The sequence below is a fragment of the Pararge aegeria genome, chromosome 10 (genome assembly GCF_905163445.1).
Source record: "Pararge aegeria chromosome 10, ilParAegt1.1, whole genome shotgun sequence".
In the NCBI taxonomy this organism is placed as follows: Eukaryota; Metazoa; Arthropoda; class Insecta; order Lepidoptera; family Nymphalidae; genus Pararge; species Pararge aegeria.
Window position 1 is genome coordinate 6,708,654 of NC_053189.1, and position 22,161 is coordinate 6,730,814.

At 35.5% G+C, this 22,161-nt stretch overlaps 1 protein-coding gene across 1 annotated transcript in view; it reads right to left on the reverse strand.

Annotated features, from left to right (window-relative positions):
* LOC120626665 (cadherin-99C) overlaps positions 1 to 22,161 on the reverse strand; it is a 175,915-nt gene that overhangs the window by 86,747 nt on the left and 67,007 nt on the right. Inside the window, exon 2 of the mRNA XM_039894276.1 lies at positions 20,310 to 20,352. The gene's annotated coding sequence lies outside the window, so the exon portion shown is untranslated. The remainder of the gene's footprint in view (positions 1 to 20,309; positions 20,353 to 22,161) is intronic.

Below are 22,161 nucleotides of genomic sequence, written 5' to 3' on the forward strand. Positions count from 1 at the left end.
TAATGAGGCTCGATGTAACTGTATACTTAACTACTTGGAACTCGGAAGGTATGAATGAAAGCTAACATTTTACTCATTTCATATCTGTTATAAAGGACTCAGGATAATCATCACTTATTAGAGCATATTTTCTGCTATCTCTTACATTTCATTTTAATTTTCACTGCTATTAAAACGGTGTTGGGATAGACTGTAACTTTTATGTTAGGGTTTCCAGTTGCAATAGACAAGCGCGGACATTTGAATTAAAAATAGGATTAATAATGAAACAAAACGTAGTTTCATCACCATTGTCATTCTCAGCCTTTTAATGTAATACTGAGCACAGGCCTCTGCTCCAAGGAAGAGGCAACTAACGCTTTAACTCTGCACGTTGCTTAAATCCGGGTGAAAAAATGTATATTTAAAATAGTAAATTTAAAAATGAGACCCAAAGCGCCGCGTAAACGAAGACACTTACTTTTATTTATAGCCGGAAACGGCTATCACAGTCTGCTGTAGCGCGTTAACACAATCGCTGACGCTGAACTGGACACCACAACACAAGCAGTTAAGTGGATACAAGCATGGACTTTTTTAACTTTACAATTTGTATATCCTTTCAGACCCCGCTTACTAACGTATCTAAATAGTATATAAGGAACGTAAGTATTCCAGCTGATTGAGCACGGCACAACATAAAACTAATGAAGAAAAGGACTTGAACTACGCCTGGGGCAATTCTTTTGTAATAGGTTTTGATTTTTAATATCGTTACGAACGAGCGTTATTTCGAACAATTAATGGCGTTTCAGACCGCTAGGAGCGCTGGTGGTGCCTTGTGCCACCGGGCATTCGGCCAATCAGCGATCGCCGGTACGGAACCATAGTAAGCAGGAGTGCACTCAATATTACCAGTTGCAAAAATTGGATAACTATGGTTTAAATACTGAACATGTAAATTGCGGGATAAAACAAAATTACGTGAATATATATCCTTAGATGGATTATTATAGAAAAGTAGAAGCATCTGAAAACCAAAGCGGTAGCGGTTGAGGTTTAGCGGTTGGTAGCGGTTGACATGAAGTGTTTTATTTCAAAGAGGATCTAAGTAGTAGGCTAGTCGTACAGAGATCCAACGAAATCTAACGAGACATACCAATGAGAATGTAAGAACGGGTAAGTGCGACCAATCACAGCAAGCGCGCATTCAAGCAACAGTCTTGTGATTCGTCAACGCAGGATAGACGCGGCAGTGTAGGTTCGCTTTAAAGCGTATGTTTCCTTGAAAGCCAGGACGTCTCCAGCAAAACCGTAAACTTGCGCACACTAGTCTTAATACCCGTCGCAAGTTATGTTTAGCTACACAGTCCGCCTACGTAGAGGTTGTATAAACCGCGATTCGTTATGCAGAACGGCGACATAAACGGCAGGTGGCTCTATAACATGGACAGCCAAAGATATTGTAGTACAAGTAAATAATTTTTATCTTGATTTAAAAGTGGAACCGTTGAGATGCCTGGGAACCTTGAAAGCGAATGATATAGTTACAAATAAATCAATCTTCTTTATTTTTTCTTAACTGTCGCATCATTCAAATAACCTTGACATTACTTTGTAGTGAAAAGTTTATTTTAAGAATAGAAGAAAAAAATATAAGAATAGAAATAATACAACAATTTTTACATTTTCTAAATATTTTTAAAACAGACTTGACAATAAAAAGTATCGACAAGATGTTTGTACGTAAGTGTGAGACAAGTAAGAAAAAATACACTACACATGATGAGTACTTGGCAATTCTGTAAATTAACATCAATCAATTTTTTTTAAATTACCATCACATCGATCGATTTGATTCGATCATCGAAATGCATTTTTTTAAATATTGTACTGCCACATTCGCACATATATTAACAACCGATATGTATGATGTAATGGAAACTTTTATTTAAATTTTCAACCCGCTTTCAGGCTAACGTACCTATTAGATTTAGACTCAATGACCATACAATAACTTGGGAGTTCAGAGACTCAGTAAAGAGTTCAGAGAGTTAGTATCACTTAAATCCTTCATCCCTCCTATTCAGGGATGGTTTCAGATTGTATACCTAATTATTTATTTACTTACTGGCTGTTGCCTACGTTCTTAGTCCGCGTTTATTTACGCAAAACCCGTGGGAACCTCTTCCTTCCAGGGGTAAGATAGCCTATGTTACTATCGGTCCTTCAACTTTCTCTCCTACTCTAAAAGAAGGAAAGTTTACTTTATTGCACACCGAGAAACAGATACAATAAAGACATAAAAACACACATTGAATATAAGTTGTACAATTGGCCGTCTTATCGCTAATTAGAGATCTCTGCCGGAAATAAGATACAGAAGAAGAACCAAGCTGCAGAGGACATTTAGCTTGGTTTGTGTTTATGGCAAACAAACATACTTTTGCATTTATAATATTAGTAAGGATTACGTATACGCTAGGAAGCGGTTAAAGCCCAGTGGGTAGGAGCTCGACTTCAGTTTCGCGGGGCCGAGTTCGAATCCCAACAAGCACCACTAACTTTTCTAAGTGTTGTACGGCAAAGTTGTTACAGCAATTAAAATATCACTTGCTTCAACAGAAATATTGGATAGCAGCAAGCGTTACTTTGCGGAAATCCATCCATATTAAGAATTATTCATTCTGAAGTCAACATCTGCTGAGGATGCTCCGGTTTCGGAGAGAAACGTGCGTAGAGTAGATTGCCGAAGATCTGTTTGGTATGGAGTGTAAGGATTGAAGAAATTACTAATTACACCATATAGATTCTCCTGCTTTTCGCAGAGGATAGCAAATTAAGCTTAATTTTTATAATATACACTCTAAAAAAAGAAAGCCAACTAAGAGAGATTTTCTCTTAGTTGTCGTTATATAAATTATAACAATTATGATAATAAACATAACAACAAAAGCTGATTAGTTATAGCAGCAAGTTAATTATAGATTGAGCTAACAATGTAGGTATGTTCATTGATTCTAACAAATAAATACGTTGTTTCTATTATTATTTACTTCTTTGTATGATTAGATCATTTTTAATTATTTAGCTTAAACAAGTACGTAAATTGAATCAGTTAAGAATATGCCTTAGTTAAGTAACAATAATAGGAGCAATACAGTTGCCTAGTCCATTGAATTATGATAAACAATCATTATCATCTTATTTGATGTATCTATGTTCTTGTTAGGCTCGTATGGAATCAAGATGCTTGATCACAACAATCACTATCTTGTTAGGAAAAACCAATTTTTTTTAGAGTGTATCGCGAGGAAACCTGAATGCCTGATAGTTCTCGATAATGTTCTCGAAGGTGTGCGAGCAATTTGCACTGGGCCAGCGAGGTGGACTACGGCTTTTACCCCTTCTCATTGTGGGACGAAACCTGTGCCTAGTGGGCCTGTAATTGGTTGATATGATGATGATGACGTATACGCTTCACTTTAGCACATGTTCCTGCGTATAATCCACTGGCCCCTAATAAAAGGTGGTAGGAATGATTAATAACCATTAGCTCATACAAATGAAACATCTATCGGTGTCTACTTACACCGTAATAGCGGGCAAAGTGTCCACTATATCACCTCTCTAGAAATGTCGAGTATTGTACTAGTTACTTTGAAGCAAGCTAGAAGGCGAGGATTGCGGTTGATTGCGCATTTAGTGCATGATTCATTTGACAGTTCACTAAAGCTTCGGATACGGTTCTCAGTTAGCTCCTTTTTCATTCCGTTGTTAGGATTCCAAGTTGTATTTATAGTACCTGTCGAGCATTTTGATTTATAACCAGTTTATGACACCCGCGATTTCTTCCGAAAGGAATGAAGTTGAGACAAGTGTTTTTTTTATTCTATACGCTATCACCACACAGCATGCTCACAGAATGTTGAATCGTTCAGCGCTCCTGCAAATCTGTATGAGCCTCTGGTGATGATGACGATGAAAGTAAAAACACGTAATAAATATTCCGGACACAGAATAGAAATGTGCGTAAGTTTACGTAAAAGTTTCGACGGCCAACAGCGATGGTGCATACAATAAACTTCAACGCGTTCGCATTTATAGAGATAAAATCTACGCAGACTGAGGTGTATTTTTAATGTTTTTTTTGTTTCCACTACTCGTTAGACCGAATAACAAATGAAATAAAAATAAATATACTACGACAATATACACATCCATCTAGCCCTAAAGTAAGCGTAGCTTGTATTACGGGTGCTTAGATGACTGATGAATATTTGTATGAAAAATATACATAAATACTTATAAAATACAAATAAACACCCAGACACTGAAAAACATTCATGTTCATCAAACAACCATTTTCCAGATGTGGGAGTCGAACGAAAAGGCCGTGGCCTTGGACTTAGAAAGCAGGGATGCAGCCCACTGCGCCAATCGGTGCAATCACACCTGCTGGTAAGACATGATGCATTCGAAGATGCATACCCCTAATCGGTTTCTACGCGACCGGATAGCTAAATCGCTAAGCGGCACGTCTTTGTTGCTAGAGTGGTAACTAGCCCCGGCCGAAGGCTCCCACCGGAGCAGACTAGTTCAGATTTGATTGTCTTGCAAATATTCAACAGTGCATATTGAACAATCTGCAGATTTATCTAGCATTTGCTGAATATATTCAAAAAGCAGTCGCCCTCAACTTCGTCCGCGTTTAACCCCAGGAGCCTCAGTTTTCTGGGATAAAGAGTACCCTTAATCCGTCTCCAGACCGGTTCAGTCCATTACCGGTTAAAACTTGGCAAAGCAAACAACTTCATAACGACTAAGATACCAGGAGGTATCTTTGCATCATACGAGTCCATACAAGACTGTGTATCGAAAATATTGCCGGCATATTGTCATGAACATTGGCTTTGAATCAAACATAATTTAAATTATTACTTTATTGAACACGATTTATTAATTCAAAAAGAATTATCAGCACATTTGTGAAACATAAAACATCTAGCATAAATTAAATTATAAATATCCAAAGTTTAATTATTTACCTTTATTAAATTAATTAAAGATTTTAAACTAAGATTTTCGTGGTTAATCAACATGTCTTAAATATAGTTCAACCGGTACATATGAGTACCACGATAACATTTTTGGATTTGTCGATATTTCGACCCAGTTGAATGGATCGTCATGGTCACTCATATAAAATAACTGTATCAAACTGAAATACATATTCCTAACATTTAATAGCAACACCGTAAGATAACCTATATGTATCCACTCGTTTATACAACCTGCACCTATTTATCGGTCAATATTCCCGCTTGTTCCCCGATAACAACCTGCAAACAAGCTGAGCCAAACCAAAACAAGCTAAGCATACCATAATTAATTCGATTGTCTCAGATATAATGCAAGTTATCTCGACGCAAGAGGCCACCGGGAACATTCCGAATTGATTCATTAGATATTTGATTAATCCTGCTGATATGCGCGCTCGATATGCAAAGTCGTAAGATAACGCACAATCATAATGGCCATTGCAGTGCCGTGCGAGGAAAGTTATATGCAGCTGTGAAATACTCCACATGTCTTGATCAGGTGTTTAATACGAAAATCCGATTAACACTTAAAGCTACAGTTTATTTATTTTATTTCTTACAATCAGTAGGTATACATAAGACTCAGTAGGTATATATATGACTTGATGTCTTGAAACTCCAATGAGTTTGTATGGATAAAACAAAATTTTAAAGCTTTTTGAAAAGAATTCCAACGGTGCTCATAGGATATATCGTGTTAATTATATTCTTAAGTTTAAGAATATAATTAATATAGCTATAGCCATCAAACCAAAATAAATCGTTTTCTATAATCGTCGTTTAAGAACCATATAATTCATAGAGCATCTTCAAGTATGTTATACGGTGATGAAATTCGCATCAGCACCACACTCAAATGTAACCCACATGACGTCACACTACCGTAAGTCGGCCAGCAATTCACGGCGCGACACTCACGCATCAGTAACCACTAACCAGTAAGTTACTTAAGTTAGTATTATGCTATCACCGTAGTAATATGTAAGAGGTATTGTGATAGGAGCCTCTTGTAATTTAACCACCTGTTTGACGTTTATTGTAAACCTACGATCGTATGGCTTAAACGATAATTAGGTATGGATAAAAAGTATCTGCTAGCCGAGAACAGTTCGTGTGGTTTTCACCATATCTACTTAACTGAAAATGTTTTTTTTTTTTTCAGACTTTCCAGCGATTTTTAGTAGCTTACTAGTAAATATACATTTCGGATAAACAGACAGGAAGCCAAGAAATTCAGAACGTGCACATGTAGAATCACATTAGGTACTTCAATTAAATATTTTGTACAGAAAAAAGGAGATCATAGTATTAATGTCTAGGGCGTACAAGAAAGTACGCTTTGTAACGGTATAATTTAAACTGAATGACAATATTCAAAAAAGAAGATTTTGCATGTCTCATGTAGTTAATCCTGAAATTAGATTAGATATTAATCTGTACATTCATTTCGTGTTGCAAAAGAAATATTTATAAACAAAACTTTGGAGCATACAATTACTGGCTCCTATAATAATAGCTTCGCACTCGCCTTCCTTGAAGGAAAATTATAACATGTTTCGAAATAACTTAATATCCTCATTGTGATGGCTTGTAAATTACAGAATTCCTTTAAGACCATTTTGTGTATCATTTCACCTGGCTGTAGTCACGCAACATCTTCTAAGTACTCACTGAAATGATGAGGTGCTCTTGCAAACAGGTGCGGCAACAATCATGCCGACGAAATTCCGATCGGAGTAAACAAGATTTAGATAGGTGTAACTATTTAAACACATGTAGATTCACGTGAATCTTAATTTCGATTAAACATTATTCTATGACTGTCACGGTCCATCACACCATTTCCAAAACAGAGATACCCCACTATGCCTTCCTTGTATTTGAATTTAATACAACATATGTAATACAAGATATAGATCAGCCGCAATTTCTAAACACATATGTATTTACGAATATAACTGCTCAAACTTTAAATATTGACAAATCTGACTAAATGACAATTTGGTAACATGATAATATCTGCCCATTTTCATCAATGCGTCTTTCCTGCATCTTTTGATATTCATCACACTAAAGACAGATAATATAGAAAGCATGACGATGACCCAGTTGAGTAGGTTGTATTAAAACTGCCTAAAAAGTAGGACGTGTACGACCCCCGCAGACAGTAGTCCTTTACAAACGTATTCAAACATAAGCGTGACAATAGTAATAGTGTAAATAGCTGAGACGCATCTTGTGGAACACGAATCTAAATAACAAATGTGTGAAACGAACGTGATGCCCCGTTGAGACACGTTCCATCGTTTAAACGTGATTCTGACAGTTAATACGTTATGAAACACGCTGTTATTGTCGCATGAGATAATAAAACTATATTAGCTGCGCTGATTATGTTAACATTCTTCCGTTAGACTTCATGGCCTAGCTAATCTGCTATTATATTATTATTCCGTATTCAAAATCACAAGCAAAAATTATTTTGAAATATTTCTAATCGTTGTAGGTGTTAGAACAATGAAAGAAAGGTGTTGTAAACCATTCTACATAATCCATACCTATAATGCTGGTAGAAATGATAAAACTAAAGATAAGCAATTAAACTAAATCCTGTATATTGAATTTAGAATTAATGCAAACATTTGTTTTAATGGATCAGTTAATGTTGCTGGTACAAGTTTTGTAATCGACTTTCCATTCGATATTATTAAAGGCTTTTTATTATGCAAATTTCACGGTGCGTAGCCACTAATTTGTCCGATTCCCAGACAATTGAATCAGACTATTTTGTTATGAAACAATGCCATCGTGCTAATTTCATGAACTGGTAAAAATAGTGGGCAAACTTGATTTTTTCCGGAACCTAATAATTGACGAATTTGTAATGCCTTATTAGATGCACTAGACCAGGCCGGTTGACGCGTAGGACCTCTCTCATTCTTAGGAGGAATCCGTGTCTTGCAGTGAGCCGGTAATGGAAAGATTTAAATTGATTGGTATGACTCAAATTATCTCGTACACAAATCTCTAAATTTAAGAAGTTTCTATAATTAATAGTGATGTCCTTTTCCACAAAGAACAAAAAAAGTTAAAAGGATGGCTTTACTGTAAGACCTGCGATTTAGTCAAGTTGAGAGATTTAGTCAAGTGGTTCAACAGAATCAGCACCATTTTGATGCTAAAACGCATATCTTTTCCATTTTCTTTTTACTTGTGGTACAAATTTTACAAATTGTTATTATTGTATTGCATCGGCGAATATATAAATAAATACACTACGACAACACACACACATCGCTATCTTGCCCGAAAGTAAGCGTAGCTTAATGTGTTACGGATTGAAAGATGGCTGATGAATACTTTAATGAATAATATACACTGAAAAACATTCATGTTCATTACACAAACATTTTCCAGTTGTGGGAATCAAACCGCTTTAGAATCGGAAAACAGCTTCGCTGCCCACTGCGCCAATCGGTCGTCGAATATTTAGAGAAGAGTTATATTTTAGATAAAAAAAATCAGTCTAATTGTTATCGACATAGAATTTCATAGACAAATTCCGCACAATTTTATTAAGACGTCGACCGCTCTTTGTAAACTAGATTTGCATATTATAGCTATAGAATCTTGTTTTTATATCTATTTTAGATAAACCCACTTTTATACTTTCAACTTTAGGTGCTACTTAATCCACGACGACATTACCGAAAATTGTTTATTTCACGACATCTAAACCGAAGATGCTAATAGGGTTACTTTTTATATTCAAAGCGATATCATAATACAAAACAGCTAAGAAAAAGTTACTGCTTATTAGAGCAGTCACTATTGAACTTGTTCGTCATAAAAACGGATCTCACTTATCCATTATAGAGGTACCAAGTAACCCATGATAATGATGTAGTATTTTTAATCCCCTGTTACTTTTATTTTATGCAGTAATTTATTTGTGTCAAACCTTTGTGCATTGAGCGGGCGAAAGTTTTTATTGTATGACGCAACTCGCCTATTACAGTTTGGTCTAGGATTTTGTTTCTAAACACAACGGAGCCACAATCTGTCCACAAGGTGTTGTAAGCAAATAACTAAATTACATAATTAATATCTCAGCAACTTGAGTTAAGTTAATATCATAATTAAACTTATAACGATAAAATTCCTGAACATTTAATCTAAGTGTTCGAATATAATACACTAAATTTTTTTGCATTTATTATTTTGGGTTGCATGTTAGTCACAAATCTTGAAACCCTTTAAGGCGATTAGGAAAATCGGTTAAGTATATCCTTTAAAAAACAACCGCTCCTAAATACAGCTTCGAGTACCGCATAATACGGACGAAGTATTCAATATCTTTGCAGCAATAAATGGATGTAGAAAATCATAACACTCAGAATTTATATTTATTTAAAAGCCATACAAACGTCAAAGTAAACAGAACTGTTATTACTATCTCCTGAAAGTCAGTCCCAGTAACAAACGATCAGATACAGCGTGTTTTACACGATATCCACTGAACAAAATTAACGTCAACGTTACTCGGCGCAACAATAGAATAATGGCGTTATTACTTTAGATTTATTACTTTTATCGATAAACAATACGGAGCGGATTTCACCGTTCCTATAACGGTGTTGGCATAGACCAATTTTAACGAGCACTGAAAACCTATCAAGTGGCCGCAATGCAACCGCAATAATAGCAGGAAGGAAGACTAACAGATAATTGGCTATGTCTGTAATGTCGGGAAATGTATCAAGATTGTAAACTAGAAAATAGAATAATGTGACAGCAGGTGCAAATGAAACTGGATAACTTAGAAGATTGAAGTTAACCTGAACCTAAGGACAGTTAACTTCAAAGTGTCAAGTAGATCTCTTAACCAAATCTACTAAAACCAGATTGAGACCGCTGAAAGCGATAAAACCGCCTTTGCGCATTTTATATTATTTTTTATTTTTGTTACTTCTTGTTTTCTCTTTAAATTTGTGCAATAAAGACTTTACCTTTCTATCTAAAACCAATAAAAATAAAGCAGAGAAATAGAACGTTACTATGTTTAAATTTCAAAGCAGGAGCAATATGAAGATAACCGTTAAAGCACATTTATATCTAACTAACCAAGTTATAAACTTACCTTTTCTTGGAATATGGAATACTTTATTTCAAAATCCTAATAGGCAGCGATTTTAACAATGCATAGTTTTTTTAATCCATAAACTAATATTATAAATGCGAAAGTGTGTCTGTTTGTTTTTTAGTCCTTACTTTACGCCCTAACTAAGCAACCAATAACCTTGACTTTTAGCATAGAGTTAGTTAGTTGAAAGGACGGCGAGATGCAAAGACTACTTTTTATTCCAGCAGGGCTAGCAACGGCAGGAGACACAATTTATATCTATATATATATAATTAACGTGACCCCCTGCTAAAACACGGGAACATGTAATAGGATAAGTTTGCCCCCGTTTATTAATACACATATATTATTTTGATGTTATTTACACTTTTGCGCCAATGCTCTGAGAGTTAATAGAGCTGTGGGAGAAGATACATTTTTATCCTTTCCCCGGGGAGATTATTGTCTCTTGTCCCAACCATAAACCATAATAAAAACGGACGAAGAACGCGGGCAACAGATAGTACAGTCAAACCGATCTTGATGAAATCTGTCATACATATGGGAAAATAAAAGCTTTCTGCGGGATTTTTAAAAACACAAAATGAAAGCCGACTGAATTTTACAAATAATATTTACTTAGTTAAAACTGCTTTGTATCCAAATTTATGTTAACAACTTTAAGAATATTATTTCAGTAAGCATAAGTAAGAGGGCGCCAGCGGTAGCGAAACGTGAGCGATAATTTAGCGATACTGCAACGGTACTAGAAGAAAGATCGGTATAGCAATTCTTTATCTAGAATCAACACGATCGGTATTTAAAGTTAGGATACCGAAGCGAGCTATCTTAGTTATTCAACTCATTAATAGAGGTATTCTTTTGCGATTTTTTAATAGCATGCTTTATTTGCTAAAGGAAGTAAGGTGTCGGCAACTTATCATTGGACCAGGCTCACATGAGCTATAGGAATTTATTAAATTAATTCCAAGCTGTATTGAATTTTTTTATGATAATTAAATATAAAGTAATGTACCCTATGAGTCGTGCTTTGCCAACAGCTTCAAAATTAAACTTCACAACAACCCTTTTTCGGTATTGGAGTTTTCTAATAACGACATCCATATTTCTTTGACGAAATTAGGTTCGGCAGCGGCTGTAATGAAGCATACTACGCATAAATTACCTTTGACTCTCATAATAAAGAGTCTCTACCTATATTCTCATATAAATAACAGATCGACGGTTTAATAGAATAGAGTATTCCAATATTATCATTTGGAACATTTACATGTATTTGTCTGTACTACATCGATCGAACATCTTTTCATTTGGTATTGATTGATAATGGTGACTTGGCAGAAAAAGGTAATTCATTAGCTTCAACTTCCACTTCTCTATTAAGTTAATTATCTTATCAACAAGTATCAAAATCTGATATCGTATTACCTCCAGTTTATCTAACAACTAGCTGTTTACCGCGTTCTCCCATGGAATCCCGTGGGAACCGTTTGTTCACCTTTGATAAAAAATAGCATGTTACTCTCAGTCCTTTCAACTAACTCTATGCCAAAATCAAGTCAATTTCGTTGCTTAGATAGAGCGCGAACGAGAGACAAACCAACAAATACACTTCTGCATTTACGATATTATATTTGTAGCGGTCTCCACATTACAGAACTGGATGGCGCCACAAAAATCCATCCATAGCTCCCGTACACATTAGTAGGGATTCGGTGCGAAGCGGTGATAGCCCAGTGTGTAGGACTTCGACTTCACTTTCGGGGGGCCGAGTCCGAATCCAACCACGCACCCCTAACTTTTCTAAGTTGCTGGCATTTTGTTGATTGGCTTATTATGGGCACTTTAGTAAATTTTCGAAAATGGAAAGTTATGTTCAGTTCCACAAATAAGCAGAGCAGTGCTACTGTTGCTATCGTTGTGTTGTTGCATGCCCTAGTATGACTATAGGAACTATGAGGTCAAACTACTAAGTTTCTCGCCGCCTTGTTATCACTAGAATCTGCATTCCGAACTGGTGGTAGACAGTAGACATATATCAAATCAAATCAAGAAATCTTTATGCAAATAGGCCAGTTATAAAGCGGTCATACATCATTTGTAAATTAATGTGAGGTAACGCTGAGAACTACGTTTGCTATCTTAAAACTTAAGATACGAGCGTTTCACATTCACCGTATTTGTGGCCACAATACCACAAATCAACGGACATATCGACTACAATATTTTCAGTGATGCGCAATTTCAATAAACCTAATCGAGTAAAATGCCAATTTTTATGATTGACATTATGTATTAAAATTGTATAATTCTTTCCAAAACAACATATTAATAAATAAAACTCGAACACCAAACTAGGCGGCCTCGTATAAATGAAACAATTAATTAGACAAAGGTATCGTGAGGTTTATGAACCTGCCGGAAAACTTTTTCAAGATCGTGTTTACTGTGAGAATTTTCACCACTTCACAACATTTTTTCATTGAGGAGATGTAGGTTACAATCCAGCACAGGCTATAAACAGGAATTCCGTATTGTTCCAAGGAATCTACACACTTACTTTTCTGTGACCTGTGAATTTTCTTTAAACTAATTGAAAGACATAACTATGGTACCATTCTTGCAAATTGTAAAACTTATATCAAGCTACGATTGGAAAAATCGTTTTTACCAATGATCATCCTTTATTGGTTAGCTAAATATAGCCTCTATGTCGGTTAATTGAATTACTTCAGATGGTTATAGTTGATGGTAGCATTGACGGCTCGGCAGACCTCTACTCTGGAAGGTAAATTAATTACACAGCCTCACTACCTCTCGTGCACGTTGATAGACGTTCAAATAACCGCTTTCCTAACACCACGCCTATAACAAGAACCGGTATCAAGAGATAATCTATAATAAACAAGTGTAATAAGATATTTTTTGCTGTAATAACTAGACAATCGCCGACTTGATAGAAACTGATGATGCAGTGAAGGCTTCCAATCAAGAGATCCTTCCTTATTTTGAACAACGGATGGAAATAGTAATGTGTCCATGATGTAGCTAGTTTCCAAAACGGTGTTTATATTCACAATACAAAACTCAAGAGTTTTGAGTACACACGGCAACATGTTTATAAATACTCGTATTATATATACTGAGGTGTTAATAGGAGGATTCAAATTAATTCTAAAATGATTTTTAATGAATTGCCATATTTTGATGAATTGACAAAAAATCTCAAACACAGATTTTGGTGCGCTGCACCATATAATACTAGGAAGCATGAACTATCTAACAAAATATTCAAAGCAGAGATAGCACCCTGAATCTTAAAACATGATGAATCGCTATTCAAAATCGAATGGAAGGCTAATGATTAAAAAATAACTAACGCTACTGCACTGAAACTCATATAGTTTGATAACGATCATATTCTCACACTTTGTTTAACAAAGCCATTAAACAAGTTGGTGGTGATTAAAAAACTTGAATGGAAATTATAGTCTCACCTATGCAAACATAACGGTTCAATCATCTAAGCTAACAAAAAGGGATAGCTGACAAGCGCTCCGCCCAGCCTCTTATGGATTGATTGCAAGTAAAATAATATCTCGTAACGAAAACTTCTTACCCAAGACACAAAAAGTCTAAGATGCTGTTGTCGCAAGCCGCGTTTTTATAATTCAGGCGGTTGCAAATTAAAGGCATAGATAAAAAGTTCTGACTATAAGCTGTAATGTGTTTATTAAAGGTTGATTCGAAGCGTGATCAAATTTGCGAAAAAAGCTTGTTGCATGTTATAGCGGCAAGCAAGGGTGAAGTGTTGCAAACACAAAAACATAGACTCCAACTCTATAAAGAAATAGTTAGACCTCACATGAAGTTCTGCTCACATCTTTAGGGCGGCAACTCTTTCCATTGTATCGGCTAAGCAAAATCCCGTTCGAGTAGTTGACAATCTCAAATAAACTTGCAGCTTGAAGTCCCTAGAGCACCGAAGTTTTAACGCGTACTTGTAAATTTTGCCGACCCATCCCTAAAACCTACGATTTAGGGTTTTCGAGGGGCGGATACATAAATCCCGTAAAACCTCCAGTGCCTAGGTGCTGCAGATCATTGACCTACTTTCTCATTTGCCCGCTATTTAAATAGATACAAAAAATGCTTTAGCTCTAATACGAATTTGAATCCCTATTATTTACTCTTCATACATGTTTCATATAACTTGCCGTAATAAAGGGAGAATACATGAAACTAAACTGGCTTGATAAACTGAAATAAACTATATTTGAAGTAAGTATAATCATTTCTCTAAAGCGAGTATTCTTAAGGGTGGTATCCTAAGTACCACCTTTCCAAATAATCTTGTGTATCCGATTATTCAAAGTATCATCCTCTATTTTTCCTGTACGGCTAGCATGGGCAGGAGACAAATGTACCACCGGGGAAAGGATAAAAATTTATTATCTTTTCCCACAGCTCTATCAACTCTCAGAGCACTGGCGCACAATCGGAAATAATATTCAAATAATATATGTCTAATAATAAACGGGAGTAAACTTCTCCTATTCCATGTTCCCGGGCTTTAGCAGGTGGACACGTTAATTATTTCGCTTGTCAGAAAAAAAAATCGACTTTGTAATACCTACAACTAAAATTTAGATAATTACTATGTGTATATCATATAATATTTCGTATTCCTTTTATATTAAAACTAGGAAAGTACCAGAATTTTTCTACATTTTACTTGGAACCGATTTAAAAATGTACAAAATATTTATTTCTTGCTTTTTAGTTGTTTAGTTGATCTTAACCTGATGAAAATGGTCGGTCCCATGCGAAGATTTTTTTCAAAACGTTTTATAAATTATAGAGTTTTAAGCTTACAACAAAAATACAACCGAATTATAAACCTCCTTCTTTTTTGTAATTCGGTTATAAAGAAACATACCAGTTTGTAGTGTCGCTAACACCCATTTCGGAAGGTAGGTTTAACCGAGTCTTGGCTGACAAGAAACTCTGCAGTCGCTCTTTTTCAACATCATTATAAAGAAAATATTCAGAATTCTAAGACTTTTTACTTTTCTTCAGGATTGATAAACCATTAATTATGTATAATTAAATCAAATATGAAACCCATAAATATCTTGTTAGGGTCGGAACGCTGAATTCATCGAGACATACCGATTATAATAATTTAAACAGGTTGTTATATTATAGATATTAATTTATAGAAGTAAAGTGACAACTGAGAGAATTGAGAGAGAGTGATAAGTATTGTATAGTGAATAACAACCTACATGACTTAGACAATGACAAACAATGAATTTACTCGCATAGTAACTCTTAATTACATGGTGCGGGTACAAAATAGTTAATATTCTATGAAGTTGATGACAGTAAAGTCTATCTGGACAATAGGTTAAGGGCCTCCGATTATTGTCCATCAGGGTCTGAGAAAAATGATTTGCATACAATTTGTTACGACACCTTTCTGCCATCGAACTGCGATACATCATATGTATCTGCATCATTAGAGTCTCACTATTTCAGTTATCTGGAAAGCTGTGACACGTATCTAAAATTAGATCCTAAATAATTTGTACATTACTAAAAAAGGTTACCGGTACCCGTATGTTAAGTTTACATAACTCCTCCGAGAGATTCGTTAAATAATGAAGTATGATAATGTCAGGATAATTTTGACTGCATACTTTCTAGTTGGTATAATTACAGAGGAATCTCTAAAGGAACGTGGCGTTGATCACCTGCATGACTTAACAATCTACTAGCAATACTGAGATACTTGGGGAATTAAGATAAGTTTTATTCGAGATTAAATTTAGTTTTAGTTTAAGAGAGGTTTAAATCAAAAACCAAAAAAATATAGCAAAAGCAATACATATTTAGAACCTATTATAAAGTCCCTTAGCTCCTTGCGCTAACCAAGAATAGGTTAGAGAAGCATTATCACTTCTAAACGAGGCCAAGAATTTACCGTTACTCAAACCTGAAATACGAAACATACGGGCAAACACTTCAAACATACTCGCAAGATAACCGCTCGCGCTGCTTAAAAGTAGTGTTTATTTAAAACAACGTTTACTAAATGCTGTGTTTATCGATTGTGACACGACAGGTTCTTTGGCGCATCATAACGATAATATTATTTCGTATCTTATTACTACAAATTTTCAACACATTTAGTTGCACATGTCGAGGAAATTTTTTAAAGACAAATTAAGCTTCACAAATGTAATGGCATCCTTTCCTAACAGCACCTACGCTGTTGACGAAGAACGGCAATATCTTGAAAGTTAAGTTTAAAGATAAGCAACAATGGGGAGGGAATTAGAAGTAAATTAGCATAATGTTTGCCACTGGATTTTTAGTAAGGATTAAATTGATTAATTTTAAAACGGTCAACATGAAAACTTAAGCACGGTAGAAAGATAAAAGCAAACTATCAGGATGTTTTAAATAAATACATAGAAACATAATTAAACCAATGACATTCTTTATCCCCCGTATCCTAACTGTAAAACTTCGTAACTATTAGCTAAAGAGCTCGTGTTCAACAAAAGATTTACTTATTGCGATTTCAGAATAGCGTGCAGAAGTACGTGTGTTCTATAGTGATTTGGTATTCAATAAGGCAATTTAACTGAAAATGTCTAATAGATATTTAAATTTCAAGAAATATTGAAATTTTCATGAAATTATACAATGCATAAACTAGCTTCACGATGAAGATCGTCAGAAAAATTTAATTAGTTTAGAAACTGTTAAGCGCCGCTAATTAAACAAAATGGCAAAAAACGCTGTATTTTACTAACGCTGATTTAGGTGCAATGTAAGAAAATGTATATACGAGTAAGTGCATATTTCCCATAACAAATACATAATTACTAATTAGCTACCTAAGGTAGTTAAGGTATGTCATAAAGATAACAATGGCGCACGTAAACTCTGAAGCAAGCATGCGCATGGTCCACAGATCACCACCAAGAAGGTTAAGGTTAAGAGAATCTTGGATATGTTTGACGTTCCATTTTTACAAGGATTTATTTAACTTGCCATGTCAGTATGTGTGGATAAAATCTGGCAACTTAATTTCAAACCAAACATCAACCGATTGAGCTGAAATTTTGTATGCTTGTTTGGTGTAGATTATAAGGCACGTTAGTTAATTGACATCATTCTAAATTCAATAAATCAATTCTAAATATATTGGAATTCCAAAGATGGCGGAACAATTAATTTGTATGCGATATATAGGTATCAACTGCAATGTATGTAAGTCTAGGCTTATATAATATTTTCGTCATCACCTGCAGCCTGTAAATGTCACTCCTTGGCAAAATTCTGCTCCTACAATGCTGGTCCAATTCTGGATAGCGGCAATTTTATTAATTGCGAGTCCTATTATATACTATAACAACAATAAACACTCCTTAAGAGAATGTCAGTAAAATTACGTACTACTTTATTGTCCTGTAAAGTACGCTGATGAAATTATAGATTTGTTATCCCAATACTGCGAAAACCTTAGTCTCAGGTCACATGGGAGAGACTGGAGACTTGGTAGATAACCTACTTGGTAGATAAACGCGACATAACGTCGGATATGAAATAGTTGAGCAGTGTTGGCCACAGTTAACTGACAGCATCTCTCAAATTGTTTTGCCACGCTGGGCAGACTGGTTAGCAAAGCAAAGAGGACGAAAAATGGGAGGGGTGGTGACAACTGTATCGCGGGTGAGGACGAGTGGTGACTTCTACCGTCACTACACAGCACAAGATTCCAATGTTATGCCACATTTATTAATAAGGCTCGAATACCATTGCAGCCTTCTGGTCATGTTTAGAATATGTTTTAAATCGCTACATATATTGACACTTTTTAGTCAACAGCAACTGATGCAACCGAGAGCAGAGTTTGTCACAAGCTACTCGTGTATCATAGATTGTAAAATGTGTGTTGTTAGCATATAGCCTACAGGCAGTATTTGTAACACCACCCACAAAATAGCCTGTTAGATACCGTCCTACTGCCAACAGCAATTTGTATTTTACATTGCACTTTAAACATATTGTCTGGCACGAATCTTGCTTTGACCTATGAAAACATCGCAGCTGGTACTTTCCGATCGGTGTATGAAGTTTCATTTGTAAGTGAAAATTATGAATGCTGCATTTTTCTGTTAAAATTTTAGATGTACATTACATACTTAAAAACAAGATACAAATTTATGTGTCAACTTCTATGATAACAATTATCACCACACCAGAGCGGAGATCAAAGTGAAAGATCTACAAAGTGGTATTACTTAATAATAATTGTTAACAATTATTTATTGAAATGTCAACATAATATCAATAATTGTTAACAATTCTCACGAAACAATTTGAATAACAATTATGAACGAAATGTGCGTTCATTGCCGAAGATCTGTGTGGTGTGGAGTAGTGGAGATTGGAGAAATTATAAATTACACCAAACAGATACTCCTGATTTTCGCAGAGCAAATTAAGCTTAATTTTCATAATGTATCATGGAATTGTAAAAACTAACATCTGCTTCAATCCAACTTCAGCCTCCTTGAAGGCTGAATTCGATTCACCAAGTGAATCGAATTCGGCCGACGTGATGACACTTGGTTTAACGGTGAAGTAGAACAACGTGAGGAAACCTGCCTGAGAAATGAGCATGCCTGAGAATTCCCTATAATGTTTTTAGAAACGTGTTAAGTCTACCAATCCGCACTTAGTGGTGGACTACGGCCTAAACCCTTTTAATTCCGATAGGAGACCTGTACCATGTAGTGGGCCGGTAATTAATAACGATGATCATATTATACTTCCAATTATTATTATGTATTTCAACAAAAAAAAGTTGTTTTTATAACACTGCTCTAAGTGTAAGTACAGGTACATTAAATTAACTGATTTATGAATGATAACTGTTAAGGTTTTGTTCCCGATGTACACGATTAAGTGCGTCTACATTGTGATTTGGAGCAAGTGTGTCGAAACTGGGCGGATTTGCAACATTACCCGAGCTCAGTATTCAAACAGCATGCGCACCGTAACTTTACAACATAAATGTCACATGAATCTTATTGAACGGTATAGAAAATAATGGCCGAAATTATTTTAAAGTATCTATCTAGTCCGAACTACTATATCTAATAACGTTTGGAAAAATCATAACTTTAGATGTGATATCTGTGATCACATCTAAAGTTTTTTCCGTTCCCATACATCATGAGTATAAAATGACAAATATAACGAACGGCTCACAAATCGTTGTAGTGTCAATGATAATGTTACATGATTGTTTCTTTGTTATTTGATGTGCAATAGAGACAGAAAAAAAATTTACTATCTTATGTTTAATTTATGGAACGTGTAAATCTAGTAATAAGAGCCTAAAACAGCTAACACCGACTCATAGAGAAGAGCCAAATATACTCCATCTGCTGCTTATTACTGAGGTTTTGGTCCCCAATTTTTTTTGACGCTGCAGCAGCTTAGCTCAGAGACATGGTAACTTTGAGGATACCAAGTCTTGGAAGTATCGTCGAGGTATCAGTACGCCGTATTAAAATCAACCAGACTTGTGAAAATTTATAAGACCGTAAATGTGGTACATCATCATCCAACGCCTGGACATATTTTCATAAATTTCTACTGAGCTATTAATTCGTAGAATGTATTGCTGATAACCATCTTGATCGCATCAGCTACAGGCTACAAAATAATCTAAATCGGTTCATTCGTTTTTGGAGGTACGTTGCCACAGACAGACTCACAGTCTTACGTTAATATACGTAGCACTCCTTTTATTACATCAGGGGTTCAAAAGTAAAACTCTGTAACAGAAACAGTATCTACTCGCACCTACCAGCAGTAAATCAATTAACGTGTCAGTTTAACTTAATAGTTCAACTCCAAACAAAACACGCGTAGGCTGTGGACGTATTCTTGGGCCGCACCCGTCAGAGAATTCATCCATAATACATCAACGATTAACTTCAAAATTAAGCCATTATGTCGTCATAACATTGTGTAATAGCTCCAGTTTGTTAGCTTACCTGAACGTGATTTATTGTTCATAGCAGCGCCGCCATTCTTAATCTGAAATCAAAGAAAGGGAAACATTTTTATATTGAGTCCAAAAAGGTCTAATGTCTCGAATTATGGGTCCCATAAGAAGACTGAAAGTCACTTTAGTGAGAGTTACCTACATAGATTAATCCCCAGAAGCGGTAAACGCGACCTCACACTGGTAAACATGGTAACACAGTGTTGGTAGACCTCTGACAAGGTGGGTGGACGACATGGAATTTGGATCTCACTAGAAAAGACCTATGCCTACGCTAAAGAAAATAACTTTTGGACAACAGATAAAAATGCAATCTTCAACCGATTGACATCCACAGCTGGAAATGGGTCTATTTTAGGAAGTTCTAAAATGTACAGTCCTGTGCCGCTTGTAATAATGCAATATAGATAGATAAGTAAAATAATATTAATCAGTGGAGAGGGATAAAAACATTTAATTCATACAAATCTATGGCTTACCACCACGTCTCTTAAAGGTATGTATTTCTATTAAATCCAAATTAGATTGTTCAAAATTATAAATTTAAAACTTTCGTAATCTAAAAGATCATGAATTTAAAAGGAAAGTAGCTTATAGAGAGCAATAAAAATAAAATAATTATTAATGCAAAAGAGATAAAAACATTTTAATCCAGACACCTCTACGAATTTACACCACGACACTTAGGTATTTCAGTTTAATCCGGATCAAAATCAAACGAATGTCGTGTTGCGGTAGACTAGCACTCCTGACATCCAATACTTAATAAGGAAACTCGTTTATCGCTAGCAATACTTTAAAGCTGATTGTTCATATGCTATCGACATCGATATAGTCTTGCGATGTTTCCAGAGATGGCAGCACGTCAGCAGCAGAAAATTCCGAAATGAATGCTATCGTGTGTAAGTTTGTAGCTCTGTTACAAAAACATCATCCTCATCGTCATTATGAATTCATAACTTCCCCCCTACAGAGCATGGTTCTCCCCTAATAATGAGAAGGGTTTAGGTCTTAGTCCAGCACACTGGCCAATTGCGGATTAGTAGACTACGCACGCCTTTTTTGAGAGCTCTTTGAAATTTTCTTGCTTAAATTAAAAAGGACATTAATACGAAAAGTACTTAAGTTTAGTGTGTGTCGAAGTCTTACCCACTAGACTATCATCGTTTTTAGGCTATTAAAGATACAGCCTTGCCAGGTCAACACAAGTTTGGAAACTTTAAAACCTCTTATATTCTTTTTAAATAAGTAGATCCTGTGAATTATCTACTGGGTCTCGTACACATATTCGAAATTCAAATCAGTAGGTTTGTGCAAACAGAACGGACGACCGCACCCAACTCGCGGTAAGGAACGCATAATTTAGCATGAAGATTTAATAATAATATTAATGTTTTTTTTTATATGCAATACAACACTGATGGTCCAAAATACGCTCTATGCATGTCCCGATACCATAGCTTTATAAAAATATAATACAGCACTTAGATATGTCTGGTTGCCACCGATTGGAGCAAATTAAGCATAATATTTAATGTATGTCATGGACTTTAGCAAAGGAAGGCCGTTTTCTTAAAACATCACACGCCCAGATGCTTCCAAATGTGCGACTAGCTTTAAATACATACTCGCACCTACATGACTCTGATCCCAGGGTTAGAGTACGTAAACTGTCTAAGCACTTTATAAAAGCTATCACTGCATCTTATCTGTCGAATTCCCTCACGTAAATTATTAGCCTTCAAGTCCCAACTTCCAACATGCGAGTAAAATGCGTTATCCCACACACTTCAAATTCATTGCAGTTGCATCGATAAATTCTGCAATTGCGTACATGCACG